The sequence below is a fragment of the Salvelinus namaycush genome, chromosome 2 (genome assembly GCF_016432855.1).
Source record: "Salvelinus namaycush isolate Seneca chromosome 2, SaNama_1.0, whole genome shotgun sequence".
Lineage (NCBI taxonomy): Eukaryota > Metazoa > Chordata > Actinopteri > Salmoniformes > Salmonidae > Salvelinus > Salvelinus namaycush.
In genome coordinates this window covers 64,468,990-64,487,619 of record NC_052308.1, presented here as the reverse complement: position 1 = coordinate 64,487,619, position 18,630 = coordinate 64,468,990, and positions in this window count along the sequence as shown.

Here is an 18,630-nt window from a genome sequence, read left to right as displayed (position 1 = left end):
TGTATAAGTTATATTCACCAAAGAATCAGTGGGTACATATAATTAATTCCAAAAATGGATGAAGCAACTGCAGATTGCCTCTTCAAACATTTAAAATGTACTTCTTTAAAGTATAACATTCAAAGGTTGCCCTTTCTTACCTAATTAGATTTTCTCTAGAAAAGAAGCACATGCAATTCTTTAGCCAGAGAAAAGTAATGGGGGAGGGGACGCAGGGTGGTGCTCAAAGACATTTCCAGCATATTTTTGGTTGTCTGTTGTTACATTCCTTCTGACCAGATTTTTACCTCGGGGTTACTCGGCCGCAAGAATGTTTGCTGAATTGCACCTTGCAATTCTCACTGCCTGTTTCCACCGAACAAGTGAATTCACACAGAAAGCAGCTGCCTCTTTATTTTCCCTAGTATCCACTGCTGTCTGCCTTTTGTGCTCATTCCTCACTCAGTGGGTGTTTAAGGTTTTAGAAGAAACACTGGAGAGAAAAAAAAACACATCCATCTGTCCCTGTGACAAAAATGAAACCCACTTTCTGTTTACTCTCTACTAAGAGATTGAAAAAGTTCATCCATCATGTAGAGGAGGTGATTACAGCAACAAATTACTCCAAAGAGAAGCCGTGTCGAGATACAATGCATTCGGAAAGTAGTCAGAGCCCTTGACTTTTCCCACATTTTGTTACTTTACAGCCTTATTCTAAAATTGATTAAATAGTTTTTTTTTCTTCATCGGTATACACACAATACCCCATAATGACAAAGCAAAAACAGGTTTTTAGAAATGTTTGCAAATAAACTGAAATATCACATTTACATAAGTATTCAGACCCTTTACTCAGTACTTTGTTGAAGCACCTTTGGCAGCGTTTACAGCCTCAAGTCTTTTTCGGTATGACGCTACAAGCTTGGCAAACCTGTATTTGGGGAGTTTCTCCCATTCTTCTCCGCAGATCAGCTCAAGCTCGGTCAGGTTGGATGGGGAGCATCGCTGGACAGCTATTTTCAGGTCTCTACAGAGATGTTTGATCGAGTTCAAGTCCAGGCTATGGATGGATGGGTGGGCTCAAGGACAAAATAATACAAATTAACACAATAAAATAACAATAACGAGGCTACAGTATATACAGGGGGTAACGGTACCGAATCAATGTGCGGGGGTACATGTTAATGGAGGTAATTTGTACATGTAGGTAGGGGTAAAGTGACTATGCATAGATAATAAACAGCGAGTAGCAAAATGGGGGGGTGGGGTCCGGGTGGCCAAATGATTAATTGTTCAACAGTCTTATGGCTTGGGGGTAGAAGCTGTTAAGGAGCCTTTTGGTCCTAAACCGGTACCGCTTGCCGTGCGGTAGCAGAGAGAAGAGTCTGACTTGGGTGAATGGAGTCTTGCACAATTTTTGGGGCTTTCCTCTGACACCGCCTAGTATATAGGTCCTGGATGGCAGGAAGCTTGGCCACAGTGATGTACTGGGCCGTACACACTACCCTCTGTAGCGCCTTACTGTCACATGCCGGAGCAGTTACTATACCAGGTGCTGATGCAACCGGTCAGGATGCTCTCGATGGTGCAGCTGTAGAACGTTTTGAGGATCTCGGGAACCTTGACAAATCTTTTCAATCTCCTGAGGGGAAATGGTTTTGTCGTGCCCTCTTCACAACTGTCTATGTGTGCTTGGACCATGATAGTTCATTGGTGATGTGGACACCAAGGAACTTGAAACTCTCGACCCACTCCACTACAGCCCCGTCGGTGTTAATGGGGGCCTGTTCGGCCCTGCCTTTTCCTGTGGTCCACGATCAGTTCCTTTGTCATGCTCACATTGAGGGAGAGGTTGTTGTCCTAGCACCACACTGCCAGGTCTCTGACCTCCTCCCTATAGGCTGTCTCATTGTTGTCAGTGATCAGGCCTACCACTGTTGTGTCGTCAGCAAACTTAATGATGGTGTTGGAGTCGTGTTTGGCCACGCAGTTGTGAGTGAACAGGGAGTACAGGAGGGGACTAAGCACGCACCCCTGAGGGGCCCCAGTGTTGAGGATCAGCGTGGCAAATGTGTTGTTGCCTATCCTTACCACCTGGGGGTGGCCCGTCAGGAAGTCCAGGATCACGTTGCAGAGGCAGGTGTTTAGTCCCAGGGTCTTTAGCTTAGTGATGAGCTTTGAGGGCACTATGGTGTTGAATGCTGAGCTGTAGTCAATGAACAGCATTCTCACATAGGTGTTCCTTTTGTCCAGGTGGGAAAGGGGAATGTGGAGTGCAATTGAGATTGCGTCATCTGTGGATCTGTTGGGGCGGTATGCGAATTGGAGTGAGTCTAGGGTTTCCGGGATGATGCTGTTGATGTGAGCTATGACCAGCCTTTCAAAACACTTCATGGCTACCGACGTGAGTGCTATGGGGCGGTAATCATTATGGTGGCCTGCTTGAAATATTTAGGTATTACAGGCTCTGTCAGGGAGAGGTTGAAAATGTCAGTGAAGACACTTGCCAGTTGGTAATCCGTCTGGCCCCGTGGCTTTGTGAATGTTGACCTGTTTAAAGGTCTTGCTCACATCGGCTGCCGAGAGCGTTATCACACAGTTGTCCAGAACAGCTGGTGCTCTCATGCATCTTTCAGTGTTGCTTGCCTCAAAGCGAGCATAAAAGGCATTTAGCTCATCTGGTAGGTTCGCGTCACTGTGCAGCTCGCGGCTGGGTTTCACTTTGTAGTCCGTAATAGTTTTCAAGATCTGCCACATCCGATGAGCATCAGAGCCGGGGGAGTAGGATTCAATTTTAATCCTGAATTGATGCTTTGCCTGTTTGATGGTTTGTGGGTGTAGCGGGAATTCTTATAAGTGTCCGGACTAGTGTCCCGCTCCTTGAAAGCGGCAGCTCTAGCCTTTAGCTCGATGGGGATGTTGCTTGTAATCCATGGCTTCTGGTTGGGATATGTACGTACGTCACTGTGGGGACGACGTCGTCGATGCACTTATTGATGAAGCCGATGACTGAGGTGGTATACTCCTCAATGCCATTGGATGAATCCCGGAACATACTCCAGTCTGTGCTAGCAAAACAGTCCTGTAGCGCAGCATCTGCGTCATCTGACCACTTCTGTATTGAGCGAGTCACAGGTACTTCCTGCTTTATCTTTTGCTTGGAATCAGGAGGATATAATTATGGTCAGATTTTCCAAATGTAGGGTGAGGGAGAGCTTTGTATGCATCTCTGTGTGTGGAGTAAAGGTGGTCTAGATTTTTTCCCCCTCTGGTTGCACATGTGGCATGCTGGTAGAAATTGGTTAAAACGTCAATCTTTGCCTGCATTAAAGTCCCCGGCCACTAGGAGCGCTGCTTTTGGATGAGCATTTTCTTCTTTGCTTTTGGCATTATACAGCTCGTTGAGTGCGGTATTAGTTCCAGCATCGGTTTGTGGTGGTAAATAGACGGCTACGAATAATATATACTTGTCCCGAAACCACTCCTGCATTGTTTTGTCTGTGTGCTTAGGGCCGTTGTCCTGTTGGAAAGTGAACCTTCGCCCCCGTCTGAGGTCCTGAGCGCTTTGGAGCAGGTTTTAATCAAGGATCTCTCTGTACTTTGCTCCGTTCATTATTCCCTCGGTTTTGACTAGTCTCCCAATCCCTGCCGCTGAAAAACATCCCCACAGTATGATGTTGCCACCATCATGCTTCACCATAGGGATGGTGCCAGGTTTCCTCCAGAAGTGACGCTTGAAATCCAGGCCAAAGAGTTCAAACTTGGTTTCATCACACCAGAGAATCTTGTTTCTCATGGTCTGAGAGTGCTTTAGGTGCCTTTTGGCAAACTCCAAGCGGGCTGTCATGTGCTTTTTTACTGAGGAGTGGCTTCTGTCTGGCCACTTTACCATATATGCCTGATTGGTGACGTGCTGCAGAGATTGTTGTCCTTCTGGAAGGTTCTCCCATCTTCACAGAGGAACTCAGGAGCTCTGTCAGAGTGACCATCGAGTTCTTGGTCACCTCCCTGACATAGGCCCTTCTGCCCCGATTACACAGTTTGCCTGGGCGGAAAACTCTAGGAAGAGTCTTGGTGGTTCCAAACTTCTTCCATTCAAGAATGATGCAGGCCAATGTGTTCTTGAGGACCTTCAATGCAGCAGAAATGTTATGGTACCCTTCCCCAGATTTGTGTCTCGACACAATGCTGTCTCGGCGCACTAGGACAATTCCTTCGACATGGCTTGGTTTTTGCTCTGACATGCACTGTCAACTGTGGGACTTTATATAGACAGGTGTGTGACTTTCCAAATCATGTCCAATCAATTGAATTTTACCACAGGTCAAGTTGTGGAAATCAAGTTGTAGAAACATCTCAAGGATGATCAATGGAAACAGGATGCACTTGAGCTACATTTAGAGTCTCATGGCAAAGGGTCTGAATACTAATGTAAATAAGGTATCTGTTTTTTGCAAAATAAAAAATAATAATAATAATAATTAATTGCTTTCTCATTATTGGGTATTTTGTGTAGATTGATGAGGAAAAGAATTTATTTAATACATTTTAGAATAAGGCTGTAATGTAACAAAATTTGGCAAAAGTCACGGTGTCTGAATACTTTCCGAATGGCCTGTATACATTAAATTCTGTATCTCCACAAGGTTTAAACGAAGACTTAGATTTCACCTCCTTCCTATAAGCCACATTTAGACTGTTATAGGCTACAAGAACACTGTCCATATCCATTTTTGCATATAGTTTATGAGTTGACCCCACATATATATATGAACGGCTGTGCCTGATGTCTTTTGTGGTGGGCTATCACATTAATTGATATGATCTATTCAGGTGAGCGGACACCTGGGGTGGTTGATTCGTGAGTTGCCCCTCGTCCCCCCTCCCATACCCTATAATTATGTATTTCTTTGTGACTCATTTGTATACAGGTAGACCAGAAAAGCCACATCCCTGATTGGCAGATGAGTGGCAACCCTGATTAGAAGCACTTGATGCTCATCGGTTGTTCTTTACGAATTCTGTTTTGAATTAAAGAAATGTGCACCTACACACTGAAGAAGGCTGTGAAGCCTGAAACATCTGTGTATGTATGCTATCCCTGATGCAGTGAAAATTATTTAAAAATCGAATAATAGAGTAAGCTTCATGCAACATCTTTTTAAGTGCAAACCCATGACACCTTTTTGTTTGTCTGAATTCGCGGGTTTTACGCACCAGCCGAGCTTCTGGGAGAACACAGTGGCTCTCTTTTGATTAGTTACTCTCTAGTAAGACAAATGGGATGTTGTGAAGCACTTGGAGAATGACATTATTTCATATTTAAGGACTTTTAATTGCTGTCATCAAAAGACACAGAAAGGTTCTTTACTACTGTGTTGTATTGCAACGGAAAATGAAAATCATTCTTTCTTAATGGACAAGAGAACCCTTCCTGTTTCCATCCATTTTCTTGGTTGGTTCATAGGAGACAGGACATAGGAGATGCAATGGAGATGAGCTATGGTAGATGGGAAGTAGAGGCTCTTCCAATGTCTCAGTCACCTCCCTGTTAAATCAGACAAAAATATCACTCTCTCATCCTCTTGGTGATGAGCACACCACAATACAGCTCAGATCATATATATGCACCACCACAAGGCGGTCATCTCAGCTCATCATCAAGCATGAAAACAGTATGGCAGATGGACAGTCGGATTTTCTCCCTCTCACTGCATTGGCCAGTGCAGTAATCAATATGCTGGCAATTTGGGTTAGCCAGCAGCAACACTATGGTACAGCAATCTAGAGACTTGTAAGAAACTCATAACTGTATCAGGCTGAATCTATCCCTCCTGTCTCAGTGTCCAGTGTGAATGAGAAACCAATTCAATCTCTAAAGAGTGTAATGGAGGTTGAGACCCTGGGATAGGCGGGAGGGGAGGGGAAGATTAGTCACACACACTGACACACATCCTCTCTCTCTCTCTCTCACACACACACACACACAGACAAACACAGCATTCTCCTCCCAGATTGGGAGCATGGTGACAAGGTGATCAACGGGGCTCAATCCGGAAACTGGAGCTGTTCCCAGAGCCAAATCAGACAAGGGTGAAGAAAAGCCAACGTGTCACCTCCCTGAGGACTGATTACAACAAGGCTGGCAAGACGACAGAGCCAAAGAACCATGCAAGAAGAGAGAGAGCAGAGAATGGCAGAGAGAGATAGAGAGATGGATCGGAGAGGTTTCCAATCGGATGTGGAGAGGTTTGTTTTACCAGGAAGCTTGTATATAATAATCATGTGATCCTCTAAGTGGACGATAATAGTGTGTCCTCTCAGACGGGAAACTGGAGACGGAAGAGCCGTAATGAGGCATTAACTCGCCCCACCCAGTTCTTCTCAGTCACATAAAGGTACATACTGTATGGGCGACATTATGGGGATCAGAGTTCAAATCATGGTTTCCTGACTCAGCATGATTTTTTTTATGCATGTACGAACCATTGGTGTCTTAAATCACAACACAGCTAAAGCCACCATTACAAGTCATGCAGCATCTCATTTCACCTTATTTGAAGAAGTTAAGGAATTAAAGAAAGGTTGCACATTAAACTTTGTTTGGGAGGACGAAACAACACCAGCTTCTGGGTCCAGTTTTAATTATGCATGTTGGTGCCGTTCGTCTGCCAAGCTCACAGACCATCAATAAAAACAGAGGAGCCATGATTAATGCTTTGCATTCTTGAGCATTGATATCATCGTCATCAGTATTTTCTCCAAGTGCGACCATTTTCCCTGACAGTCTCGCGCCAGCTTCGGGGCTCATAACTCACATTAAAGGTTGATATCGCCTTAAATCAAATGCAAAGTTTCCATCTCAAAACTTCAAACTATAATGGTCGCTGTGTTCTTACGGGGTCTTCATCAGAGTTTGTCCTCAAAAGAGACAACAAAGCATCGCTTTCTGAAGTGAATTACACTGAGATCTCTCGCTTTCTCTCCCTCTTTATCTCTCTCTCTCCATTGAGGTGGGAGGTTAAATAAGGTTAGAGTGAGGTACGACTGAAAAGGTAGCGTTAACATTCTCACAACGCTTGAAGTGACAAAGACCATCAGAGTCGCTGCTGTGAGACCATGATATAAATGACAGCACAGAAACCTGATCTTTTTTATAACCAAAGAAAGACCAATACCAATAATTAGCTTTGAGAGATACGCTGATAGCCCTAACATGAATGTAATTCCACCATCATCTGTAATGGCCTCAACAGAAACATTCATCAATAACCGCTGAGACAGGTGTCCATTAATTCATGATCAACAACGCAGCTATCACAGATCACACTCCCAGATCACACTCCCAGACGCAGTCTCGTTTACGCCTGATCAATGTGTTAATATGAGATGATCTACCAATCAATGGGAGTGTGGGACCAGGAGAATGCTCCATTGTGTGTGTGTGTGTGTGTGTCCTCACAAGGATAGTAAAACAATAAATATTAGGCTTTGGGGTTAGGGTTACACTTAGGGTTAGAATTAGGGTCAGGGGTTAGGCATTTGGGGTTAAGGTTGGGTTAAGGTTAGGGAAAATAGGATTTTGAATGGGAATCAATTGTTCGGTCCCCACAAGGATAGTAAAACAAACATGTGTGTGTATGTGCGTGTGTGTGTGTCAGATGAATGGGTGTGAAACACACGCCCCATAGATTACCTTTCACTTATCATCACGAGGTTACTCAAGCCTTTCGATGGAAAGGATTTGATGATGAATGGAGGATTTTAAAGAGCTGGTGGGAGTGAGAGAAAGAGGAGGAGAGGAGGGGGAGAAAGGAGGGCAGGCTGACCTTGAGTTGAAGAGCACTTCAATGGTTGTGAAGTCATTTGTCATTTGACAAAAGGAGGAGAAGGTCCTAGAGGGGATTTTGGTACCTCAGGTTATAATGGGGTGATGTCACCATTGCTGAGCCAAAGGTCTATTTTTAGGTGCGTGCGCACACACACGCCCACGCACAAACACACACATTTGAAGCCAGTGGATGAGCAGGCAGCCTATTCTCAGGTTTCATTCCCACTAGACAGGAGGACAGCCAGCCACGTGTTCGCACTCATTCACAGAAGGTCCCCGACGATACCCACCCTGTGAACATGAGGACCCATTTACCGCAGAGAAACAGCTGCTGCTCCTCCACTCTCACACGCACACTTTCGCATAAACTCTTTCTCCCTCTCACACACAAATACGTACGTCACACACACACTCACACACACTGAAGAGGTGTGGGCAGCCGAGAGAGGTTTGTCCTTAGGTGTTAATCAGTACAGGCACCTTCAACCAGAAAAGGTTCAATGTTCTGAGCACAAGGTCATGGTAAGACATAATTGCCTCCTGTGTAATAGACTTATAATTGAGTTGTGTCATCATTTTGAGGGTTATAATCGAGTTAAACATAAAATGACTGGATTCAGTCCATGATATTGTAAAAAATATATTCAAAATGCATTTGATATGGCTGGGTGGGTGTGTTAAATCCAGCCAAATTGAGACAAATTTGAATCAGCATCTCTGAAATTGAGCTGACAGGCATTTACCTGCAGTGGCGTGTACTCATGGATGCCAAGGGAAGTCAGGCTTCCCCAAGAAAAAAAGAAAAAAACATTGAATAATATATATTTTGTCTCTCAGTGTTTCATAATTTGCCTTCAATTCGCAAGAGGCTGAATGTATATCACCGGAGAAAGCATCCGAGTGAGCGCAACAGCGCCCCTCTGTCTCTGTATGTGAAGCCCATCTACCTGATGCTGTCTGGTCAAAAATAATATGATATTGTTGCCGCCCGTAGTATTGAATACGAGGGAAGCCAGCGAGCATTTGGCCTCCCTTGATAAAAAATAAATACAAATAATAGCCGGTCAGCATTGAGCTAAACTGAGTGAGCTCAACTGTGAATGGTCCTGGTGCACCAAAAAAAGGGAAGTCAGTTTAGATTTGACTTCACACCAATCACAACACACCAAAAGTAATTTACAGAAATAAATGTATTGTTGCAACTAGTTGTGTTGTCTTCCGGTGGCTAGCTAGCTAAAATTGTCCCTTTCTTAAATTAACCATGGATGGACATAGGGATTTAGACTTGTGGTTTTACTTTATTCTCCATACTGGCCATTGATTATAATGCCGAATCTGATCCAATCATAAATTCATACATTGTGCCCCTGGCCTGAAAGGATGGCAGTTCAACATGTAGCTAGATGTAATAAGCTAATGTTAACTAACTGGTCTGGCATTTTAGCCAGGTAGTCTGGGATGACAAAAACTCAAAGTGTTTACTGTATGACAGAGTCATAGACTGTTTAGGCAACATGAAAGAGGAGGTTGGCATTGGTGTTTCTTTTCAAGTAGGGTGAGCTAATGGGGTTTCTACTTGCACGCACACACACAAACTGGACTTCACCAGACAGAGCTTGCTCTCCGGTTTTGTGATGAAAGAGGTGTGGTTGAATTTATTCTGCCACCGTGTCTTCTTATTGTCTCGGCCTTAGGCCTATATATCACAGTCGCAAGGCATATGAACTAACAGGTTGTAGAGCAAACACAATTATCACAACACATAGGTTGCAATATAGCATTATTTTCCTGGCTTGTCTTCCCCAGTGAGTTTACCCACGCAGCGCTACTGTTTACCTGAGTGAAACGACAGCGGCATGATGGAGTACGCACTTCATCTGATAACAATCGAGCTTAATGTGATGCGTGTACAGAAAAGCCACTCCCATGAGTTGTCAGCGCTGTCTGCATACTGTAGTGTTACGCCTCATGTCCACCAGAGGCATCAAACTCATTGCGTTCAGGCAGAAGTCATTCATTGTCAATGGAGCATTCCGCAACGCTACGCTGGGGGGCACCGCACTAGGCTGCGGTGCGTTCTGTGTACCGCATGCGTTCAATATTTTCAACTCCTGCGTTACTTTAAAGTGCGGTGGTACAAACAGAAGCACAGTCACAGACTCCAACTAGCTAGCTTTTAGCTAGTTGAAAAGTGAAGCACATGTGCGTCAAGTATGGAAAATGTAGGTTGACATCCGGCAAAACAAAACGCATATGCATCTGGTGGACATCCGACATTATAGACCAAGCTCCTTGTAAAGAGAGGGGAGAATGTCGAGTGGCCTTTCACGTCACATCAAAGCTACATGATAGAAGAGGTATCTCAAACTGATACAAAAGAGGGCTTTTTATATTCAAAATAGCTCTCTGACAGCATGTCTATCAAGGTCTTTAATGTAGCTAGGCACGTGTTGCGGGAACACAGGTATACGCACCAAAAGCAGCATCCTGTCGCAATGTGTTAAGGATCAATCAAATTCCACTTCAGAGGAGGTGTGAAGCATTAGACCTGACAAACGTTTAAGTGTCACAAGTTACTCAGGCATGATGTCACTATCATATATGTAGTACGCCCATATATCAGGGCTGTTCAATTCCCTGGAAGGCCGAAACACTGCTGTTTTTCTGTTCCTACCTGGTAGTTAATTGCACTCACCTGGTGTCCCAGGTCTGACTAAGTCCCTGATTAGAAGGAGAGGAAGAAAACCAGATGTGTTTTGGCCCTCCAGGACCAACAGTGAGCAGCCTTGCCATATATGAACTGAATGATATCAACTGAGCCTTTGATAAAGCAATGAAAGGCTGCCTAGAAGGCTGCTTCCCATTGGTATACTGCATCATGCGAGGTCCTCAGAACATTGAGATACCCCACAGTGTAGAGTTAGAGCTATTCTATTTTAAGAGCAGACCAATGACAGGTGGACACTGAAGACTTACTTACAACACCATCAAATGATGTACTATCGTAATCTAAGATGGCTGTTACGCAAGAAGGAAACGAATCGTACATAAAACACACAGGGCAGGAGTAAGAACCTGGGTATCTGCAAACTCAGCCCAAAGCTGAAGGATGCCTTGGTGGAGAATGTGGACCCACTTTAATTAACGCTGCTTGGGTGATTTTTCATCTTTCGTTATATAGACACAGTGGAGTGTGTCGAGTGAGTCCTCGCAAACCACCTTGGAGTGAGTCCTCACAAAACACATTGGAGTGTGCAGAGTCACCACAAACCACCTTGGAGTTGAAGTAGGCCAAGTCCCCGCAAACCACCTTGAAGTGGGCCAGCTCCCCATAAATCACACAAGAAAGTTCTGGTGACCTCGACAACTGCTGTGGGGCTCCCACCGCCGTCTGGTGAAGGGCATGATGGGAGCTGGTCTCCTGATTGGGAGACAGCAGGCTGCTTTTAATTGGGTTTGTCCTTAATGATGAGATTCAAATCCAAACAGAGGAAAGTAAACTGCCGCCAACCGCCAACATTACCACAATGTTGACTCCAGCTATGGGGAGCAACCTGAAACGCCCCAGCTGCGGAAGCAGAATGTGAGCCATTTAAAGCAAATTATTTGTTCTCTGTTGAGGTATTAAAGTTATTTTAAACGTCATAATCCCCCCCCATGAATGGCTGTGTTAAGAGGGCAGAAAGCAAAGAGAGTTATCTTTTACAGGAGGAAGCTGGGATGGTGTAGTCGTGTCATGAGAGGAGAGGATCTGAAGTACTGTCTCCATTACACTGTTTACTTCCTACCCCTTCATGGTTTACGGGGTTTCCACAACATTATGGGGTTCCTACATAAGTGGAGGGCCCACACTCCTCATACTGTCAATGCGGAGTATTCTGATAGGGTATCCTCAGCTTGCCTTTTAAGAGTGCTGCGTCTGTTGAAACAGTGACACATTGTAAAAGCATTGTTAAAGCGTCCAACTAAAACTTCCAAATTGGCTTGGTAGTTGGCACATAACACCATTTATCTCTTTGCACCGTGTGCTTTCTTGCTGTAAAGTGTTCCGCCATAGCGAGGTGCTAAATGGTTATGATTCTGTGCATTGTAGGGTTTCATATCCTTGGAAACACATGCAGTGATGTTTCGATGATGAGCTAAGGAGAGCGCCCTTGGTACACGGACACTCAGACGTGAAATGCAACGAGTTTGTGGAGTGTCAAAGTGCCTGGGAGAATCTCCGTCGACCGTGTTCATGCAAAGTGTGGCGATGTGAGGAAATAGCAATGCATCTCTAAGAATATAAAAGGCCTTCAGAAAACTTTGCAGTGCAATATTGAAGAGGGTTTTTTCATCCATCCACTAAGCTCCTCCCCATACACAGAAAACCCTCCTTGAGTGCAAAGAGTCCTTGATCTGAAAACTTAAATAACAGTAATTGGGTAAAGTAGATTGGATGTGTGTGTGAATGTGTGTATGTGTATGCGTGCGTGCGTGCATAAGTGTGGCCTGGTGAGTCGTGGCTGCTACCAGACTGGTGCCACTCGGTGCTGTGACACCCCAGCGGAGTGGTGACGGTCCAGGGTCACAAGGTGAACTGTGATCATCTGTAGTCCCCAGCCTGCAGTAACAATATGTTATATATTTAATCAATAAACCCAGAGGGGGTGTGATCTATGGCCAATATACCAAAGCTAAGGGCTGTTCTTAAGCACGACGCAACGATGAGTGCCTAGATACAGCCCTTAGCCGTGGTATATTGGCCATATATTACAAACCTCAGAGGTGCTAAGGCCTCCCGAGTGGCGCAGCGGTCTAAGGCACTGCATCACAGTGTTGAGGCTCACTACAGCCTAGGGTTTGATCCCAGGCTGTGTCACAGCTGGCCGTGACTGGGAGTCCCATAGGGCGGTGCACAATTGGCCCAGTGTTGTTAGGGGAGGGTTTGTCCAGGGGGGCTTTCCTTGGCTCATCGCACTCTAACGACTCCTTGTGGCGGGGCGGGTGCCTGCAAGCTGACTAAGGTTGTCAGTTGAACAGTGCTTCCTCTGACACATTGGTGCAGCTGGCTTCTGAGTTAAGCAAGCGGGTGTTAAGAAGCAGCGTTGCGTGTCATGTTTCGGAGGATGCATGACTTGACCTTGGCCGAGCCTGTTGGGTAATTGCAGTGTTGAGACAAGATTGTAATCACCTGGTTTATGTCTCATATACCATGGCTTTCAGAGAAATTACCAGCTTTATATAATTTATATTATATTATCAGTGTGCACTGTGTTCCATATCCTTGGAAACACATGCAATGACATTTTGATGATGAGCTACGGTGAGCGCCCTTGGTACGCTGCAGTGGTGTAAAGTACTTAGTAAAAATACTTTAAAGTACTACTTAAGTAGGTTTTTATTGTATCTGTTCTTCACTTTACTATTTATATTTTTGACAACTTTTACTTCACTACATTCCTAAAGAAAATAATGGACATTTTACTCCATAAATTTTCCCTGACACCCAAAAGTACTTGTTACATTTTGAATGCTTAGCGGGAAAGGAACATCTTCAAATTCACACATTTATCAAGAGAACATCCGTGGTCATCCCTACTGCCTCTGATCTGGCGGATTCACTAAACACAAATGCTGCATTTGTAATGTCTGAGTTTGTGTGCCCATGGCTATCCGTAAATTTAAAAGAATCAAGAAAATGGTGCCGTATGGTTTGCTTAATATAAGGAATTTGAAATGATTTATACTTTTAACTTGATTTTTGATAAGTATATTTTAGCAATTACATTTACTTAAGTTTATTTAAAACCAAATACTTTTAGACTTTTACTCAAGTAGTATTTTACTCAGTGACTTTCTCTTGAGTCATTTTCAATTAAGGTAACTATAATTTTACTCATATCACATTTTAAGGTATGACCCAGGTGCAGACAGTGTTGAAGAAACAAACGTTTATTCTTTAAACAGGGGCAAGCAAACGACAGGCAGGCAGGGGTTAATAATCCAGAGAGGGTGTAAGGCACCGGAACAGCAGGCGGGCTCAGGGTCAGGTCAGGCAGAGATCAAAACCGGAAAACTAGAAAACTGGGACTATAGCAAAGACAGGAGCAAGAGAAACCACTGGTAGGTTGAACGAACAAAACGATCTGGCACAGACAGACAGAAAACACAGGTATAAGTACCCAGGGGATAATGGGGAAGATGGGCAACACCTGGAGGGGGGTGGAGACAAGCACAAGGACAGGTGAAACAGATCAGGGCGTGACAACTCAAGTATAACAATGAGGTACTTTTTACACCACTGGTACACTGACACTCAAACGCAACAAGTTTGTACAGTGTCAAAGAACCTGGGAGGATCTCCATTGACAGACCTCATGCATAGTGTAGTGATGTGTGTGGACTACCAGGCATCTCTAAGAATATAAAAGGCCTTCGGAATTTTTTTTTTAATAGGTTTCATCATCCATATGCCAATTGAGCTCCTCCCCATATACTGAAAACACTCCTTGAAGACTTAGCAAAAGAGTCTTTGATAGGTAATTGGGGAAGGCAGACTGTCAAGAGATATTGCGGTGTCAAACATCTCTCTCCAATGTAGCTGTTGATCTTGTTAGAGTGAATAGAGCCTACAACAGGCATGAGGCTCCCAGACAAAGCCAAAGAGGAGCTTCGTCCTTCCTGTGTGTGTTCCTTCCTCTCCCTACACTTTCACCTGTAGAGAGAGACAGCCTGCGTCCCAAATGGCACCCTATTCCCTACATAGTGTGCTACTTTTGACCAGGGTCCATAGTAGTGCACTATATAGCGATTGGGGTGCCATTTGAGACGGAACCTGACTAACACACCACCAATTACACCAGCTTACACATCTGCTGGGGCTGTCCACTCATTAGAACCACCAACTGTTAACACTGTGGCATGCTTCCAAACAGTCATTTGTTATGGTTACTACAGTATGTACGAGGAACCTGGCGCGTAACAGTCATTAAAATCTTACGTCAAGTTAAGGGAAAATCTGTCTCCCCATCTGAACACGTTTTTCGACCACACACTTCTTGTAGGTGAAGAGCTATATCAGGAAGTGTGGGAGGCTGTTTGTTTTGGACGAGGCCCAAGAAGCCCAGTAGTGTAGGTCGTTTGATAAACAGCGCTGTCTTAGCGAAAGCGCTAATATGCAGACTGAGGAGAATTATTAGCTATAAAGTTAGCTTAGCGCCTGCAGAACAAAGAGTGCCTGGTATTTGTTTTTGTCACTTTGGGTTTTAATGTGTGGGGAATAAGTCACAGGATGGCAGTGCTTTGTGTGCAGTGGCGAGTCTTGTGCTGGGCTTAAAGCAATAGTTTGAGTATATTTTGTTATGGCATATATTATCCTAACATTAGTTTAAAGAGATAGTTCAAACAAACTTGATGACTAGTTATGTTAGCATAATTACCTGTAGAAATGTATTGTCTATTTATACCATGGCATTGTTGAATACTTGTTTCTGATAGGCTTGAAGGGCATTCTGGAGTGTGCATTATTTAAGTAATAAGGCCCGAGGAGGTGTGGTATATGGCCAATATACCATGGCTAAGGGCTGTTCTTAAGCACGACGCAACACGGAGTGCCTGAACACATCCCTTGGTGTCACGTTCCTGACCTTATTTCCTTTGTTTAGTCTTTGTTTAGTTGGTCAGGACGTGAGCTGGGTGGGTATATTCCATGTTATGTGTTTTCATTGGTTTAGGGTTGTCTAACTAGCCTGATATGGTTCTCAATCAGAGGCAGGTGTTTTACGTTGTCTCTGATTGGGAACCATATTTAGGTAGGCTGTTCTCACTGTTTGTTTGTGGGTGATTGTTCCTGTTCGTTGCGTTCTTTGTTTTATAGGTTCACATGTTCAGGACTGTAGCGTCGTTGGTTTTGTTTTGTTATTGTTTTTGTTCGTCTTAAAGAAAGTATTCAAATAAATATGGATACATACCACGCTGCATATTGGTCTGATCCTTGCTCCTCCTCAGACGAGGAGAATTACGACGATCGTTACACTTAGCCATGGTATATTTAAGCAAAAAGGCCCGAGGAGGTTTGGTATATGGCCAATATACCATGGCTAAGGGCTGTTCTTACACACGACGCAACGCAGAGTGCCTGGATACAGCCCTTAACCGTGGTATATTGGCCATATCCCACAAACCCCCAAGGTGCCTTATTGCTATTATAAAATCGTTACCAAAGTAATTAGAGCAGTAAAAATACATGTTTGTCATACGTGTTGTATACGGTCTGATATACCACGGCTGTCAGCCAATCAGCATTCAGGGCTCAAACCACCCACTTTATAATTCCCTATAACGCACGGTACATTTGCACAGTAGAACTCCATGTTCGAGCTACTTCAGTGGATGTTGAACACATTTCTACTCGCAAATAAACACATTTCTAGAGGCAAATGTGTTAAATTATAGCCGTGATATAAAAGGGTTATCAACTCGGGGCTCTATGTGTTCTCTAGTGCATCATAGAACACACCTTCCATGTCGTTCATTCTTTTCCAAAGAACGCATAGCCCCTCGTTGATTATCCCTTCCATACTGAATATTTCTACAGGTTATTGATGCTAACATAACTAATCGCAAAGTATGGGTGAACTATCTCTTCAAGGTGATGTTAAGATAACTGAGCACTGTACTAGACTGAGAGCTGTGTGCCATTGACAATGGGGTTGCAGAGCTGTTATTAGTGGCTGAATCATTCCCTGCATGTCTAACCTACACACATGGACACCCTTGGGAAAAAATGGGTCAGACATAGACCTCTAGACAGAGCCATTCACCATGTCTGGCTCACCCCATCCTGTGTGTGTGTGTGTGTGTGTGTGTGTGTCTGTCTGTCTGTCTGTCTGTCTGTCTGTCTGTCTGTCTGTCTGTCTGTCTGTCTGTCTGTCTGTCTGTCTGTCTGTCTGTCTGTCTGTCTGTCTGTCTGTCTCTGTGTGTGTGTGTGTGTCATCCCTATTCCCTACCTCTATCTCCCCAGCCATACTCCCCATGGGAAACCACCCACGGTGAGCTCCACAGACAGACAGACAGACTCCTATGGCATGATGGGAAGGGAGATAACAAGACTGGAGGAACAGGGGAGCGTCCAGGGAGGACTGGAGTGCCTAAACTCTCTGTCTACAGCGAATTCTCAGAGTTACAGTACTAAGCAGGAAAACGTATAGGGCTAAACTCACAGTAGCATATAAACTTACTGTGTTTAAACACCGTTTTTCTTTCAACCAAGCAGTACTGGACAGTAAACAAATACACTGCATAAACATTGCTAAAACTGGTGTTATCCCTGAACCATTCCATATAGCTGTGAGGCAACCTTTTCTTGGTGAGCGTCTGAAATGGCACCCTATACTCTATATAGTGCACTACTTTTTATCAGAGCCTTATGGGTCTATGCATCCCAAATTACATTTACATTACATTTACATTTAAGTCATTTAGCAGACGCTCTTATCCAGAGCGACTTACAAATTGGAAAGTTCATACATATTCATCCTGGTCCCCCCGTGGGAATTGAACCCTGGTCCCCAAATGGCACCCTATACTCTATATAGTGCACTACTTTTTATCAGAGCCTTATGGGTCCTGGTCAAAAGTAGTACACTAAATAGGGAATAGAGTGCCATTTGGGAAGCACCCACAGCCTTGGTTTGTTTGTGCTTGTTCGCTGCCCCCTCCTCCTCCCGGCCATTGCAGATGCCGGTCATATAAAGGAGTAGTGGTGCAGAGGCAGGCACAGTGTTAAAAAGTATTTCTCTATCTGTGCTCTTAGACATTGGGTTCTGTTTTAAAGGCCTTGCATTATTCAGTAGGCACAGGGAGACTGATTATTACCGATCGCAGTCCATTCTCCCATTTTTGCATCCCAAATGGAATCCTATTCCCTTTTTAGTGCACTACTTTCTTGACCAAGGTCGTGGGCGCTGGTCAAAAGTGTTGCACTATGCCATTTGGGACGAGTCCAGCTATGCTATATTATCTCAACTAGAGCTACAGCCTCTGAACGGACTTGGTGCTATTAACAAGACCCGTTGTTCCCCTAGGTTTTTGCTCAGGCGAGATGCACAGGGGGCAAAAGGACCATTGAGAGCTGTGAACAGCGACATTTTCGATTGAATTTAAAACAATTTTGGAGGGATGCAGCTAGGTAGAGACAGACCGCAATCGACTCACACGGTTGGTGCAGTGGAACAGTGAACCATCACAGGGTCATTACATTTGTCCACATTTCATTGATCCTAAGTTCTGGCATGTAAACGGCTGTCCTTTTAGTGGAAAGTGCTCCAAACGTTCCGATAAGACAACAAATCAGCTTACTAATTAAAAATAACAAAATATGCCCAGAGTCCTCAGTCACAACTCTGGTTGTTTATGCAACTTCTCGTGTCTAAAAAAAATTAGGAAAGACTGGCAGAGATATCAAATAGAGGAGACGAAGCGTTTGGCTGAGCATATGGCGCTGCTCTTTCTTATGCAGCAGATATGAAGGATAAATATGAATATATATCCGAGGCAAGCTGCTGGGCCGACTCTGGTCTCCCAGTAGGATTGTCTTACGTCCCAACAGGGTTAGTGTTCAGCTTGATCGTTTACAGTACTGTGGATCGAATGCATAGAGCACTGGCTAATTTGCTCCCATATGGTAAACAGCTATTTTATTGCCTGTTGGGGCTGGGCGATAGATAATGAACGTTAACGTGTTGACCTATGCATATACTGCATAGGTGCGCGGCAGGTAGCCTAGTGGCTAGAGTGTTGGACCGAAAGGTTGCAAGATCGAATCCCAGAGCTGACAA